Genomic DNA, 2670 nt, shown 5'->3' on the forward strand with positions numbered 1-2670 from the left:
TAGACTAAGATTTAGCCATGTTTAGGTTGCATTTTGCATACATAAGTCTTTATCAGGTATTGGAGTACCACATGGAGTTTTCGGAGACATTTGGGTGTGTTTGGAGCTCGAAAGAGGTGTAAAGATGATCATTGGACGAGCAGAGCGTTGGGAGCGACTTCCCGGAGCGATACCAGCAAGTCGCTCTGACCTGCCTTATCAGAGCGACCTTACCAGAGCGACCTTACCAGAGCGATGCGGAGAAGTCGCTCGCCATTTCATCCCGGTGGAAGCCGAAAACTGACCCGGAGCGACCTATCAGAGCGACCACTCCAGGTCGCTCCCGAAGCCCAGAGCGACTTGGCCAGAGTGACACCCCGAGGTCGCTCGCATTTCTATCGCGTGACGACAACACAATGGAGCCGGAGCGACCTATTAGAGCGACCCACTGAGGTCGCTCCCGAAGCCTGGAGCGACCTTACCAGAGCGACGCGGAGAAGTTGCTCGCGTTTTCATCGCTCGGAGACACGAAAACGGGCCCGGAGCGACGTCTCGCAGTGACCCCTCCAGGTCGCTCCCGAAGCCTGGAGCGACCTCTCGGAGTGACTACTGGAGGTCGCTGCGCGCCTATTGTTTGCTCGAATTCAGTTTACTCAAGGGCCTTTTGGTCATTTCATTATGCACGTTTTTACTTTTCAAAAACCTATGTTTTAAGTACCTTTGGCAGCCACCAAAGGAGAATCTCTTTTCTGGAGAAGAACTAGTGAAAACTTCTTTTGATTCAGATTTGATTGCTCTCGTCTTGTGTTCTTGTTGATTTCTTATCTATTTCTCTACATGATTAATCTGAAATCCACCATGGGTTAGGGAGATTAAGGGTGATTAGGTTAGTTCTAGGATGTTTTAGTGTAGATCATTCTTGTTCCTTGCTAGTAGAGTATTCATAATGCATCTTCTGAGTTGGCCACTCAAAAGTTGATCGATAGGCATTTCCCACCCGAAAAGTGTTTGATGAAATGTCTGATACAACTCTCCTAAGCTTTTAACATACTTTACAAAAGACATTTGTTGTTAAAGGTGTTAAGATAGACAATAGACTTGTTAGTAATGATTGCTTTCATATTATTCAACCAAAGACATTTGATGTTTGAAATATGTTAGTACATGAACATTCATCTAGACATAGAGTTTGTTTAAGATTGTGTCTAAACTTAAGGTTGATAGTTTGATTGATCATTTTCCATCCTTAGTTCGAAACTTGATCACCCAAGGTCTAATCCCTATACCCATGAGTTCTCTTATCCCTTAGTCAGAAAGTATCATTCTGTTATTGCTTTGTAGTTTTAGTCATAGCTTAAAACCCCTTTAAATCATCGGTTGCACTTAGATTGAGTAAGTACTTGCATTCTCGGTGCTTTGATATCCCTCAGAACTGGTTCGACAAACTTTTATACTACATCATTTGTCTTAGGAGTCTTGAAAACTCTTAACATCAAATTGGCGCCGTTGCCAAATTCTGAGTAGATTGAAACATTGAGATTTAGTCACTTGCTTGAGACTAAGTCATTTTAAATTTTGTTTTGTTACTGATTCTTCTTCTTCACCTACCTTTAGCTTTCCGGTGTATGAACTTGAGGAGCAGGGGTCAATCAAACCTAGTTCCAATAGTAGCAGACATCAGAGCTTTAGAGAGAGAGTGTGCTAGAGCTAGAAGAGAAGAAGAGCAACAAGCTCACTTGCAGGAATTGGACGTTGATATGGGAAATCCACAACAAGGGGCAGAACACCAACCGCGGGCAGGTCGACCCATTGGTACTTATGACCGGCCCAACATTCATGGTCATAGACTGGAATCCGAGCACCGGCTGTGGCAGCCAACAACTTTGAGGTCAAGTCAGGACTCCTCAACGTGATCGAGAACAACAAGTATCATGGCTTGGCTCTAGAGGACCCATATGATCACTTGGACAGGTTCGACAGCTACTGTGGATTGTCAAAAACCAATGGTGTGTCAGAGGACGCCTTAAAGCTCAAGTTATTCCCTTTCTCTTTGGGGGATAAGGCGCGTCAGTGGGAGAAGTCCCTCCCCAGCGACTCTATCACCACTTGGGATGACTGCAAGAAAGCATTCTTGGAGAAGTTCTTCTCTACTTCAAGAACTGCTAAACTGAAAAATGAGATCTCCAGCTTTCAACAGAAGGGCTTGGAAGGATTCAGTGAAGCCTGGGAGAGATTCAAGGGCTACCAAGCTCAATGCCCTCACCATGGTTTCTCTAAAGAAAGCTTGCTGAGCACATTCTACCGTGGTGCTCTTCCTAAGTACAAAGCCAGACTGGATACAGCTAGCAATGGGTTCTTCTTGGGGAGAACTGAGGAAGATGCAGAAAAGCTGGTTGACAACATGGTAAAGAGTGATGCAGTCTACAGTGGAGACCACGACAGAGGCAGTAGAACAGATGAAAAGCAGATGAGGAAGGAGTTGAAGGCTCTACAGGATAAGATTGACATCCTCATTGCGGATAAAGCCACCCAAGAGCAGCTGCACTTTGTTGGTAACCCAAACCAAGAAGCAACACATGTTGTCCATGGAGTTGAGGGTTTGGAAGGGCAAGAAGAGTTGTGTTTCATCAACAACAATGGTAGCTGGTACAAGAAAGAGCCCAACTTTCAGTACAACAACTACCAACAGAA

The 2670-nt window shown here is 44.9% G+C and overlaps 1 non-coding gene across 1 annotated transcript; it reads right to left on the bottom strand.

Moving 5' to 3' along the window:
- Window positions 1-2143: 2143 nt before the first annotated feature.
- LOC125582618 lies at window positions 2144-2250 on the bottom strand. Its single transcript, XR_007320075.1, has one exon. It is a non-coding gene; the product is annotated as a small nucleolar RNA R71 (small nucleolar RNA).
- Window positions 2251-2670: the final 420 nt, after the last annotated feature.

The sequence above is a fragment of the Brassica napus genome, chromosome C2, assembly GCF_020379485.1.
Source record: "Brassica napus cultivar Da-Ae chromosome C2, Da-Ae, whole genome shotgun sequence".
Taxonomy (NCBI): domain Eukaryota; kingdom Viridiplantae; phylum Streptophyta; class Magnoliopsida; order Brassicales; family Brassicaceae; genus Brassica; species Brassica napus.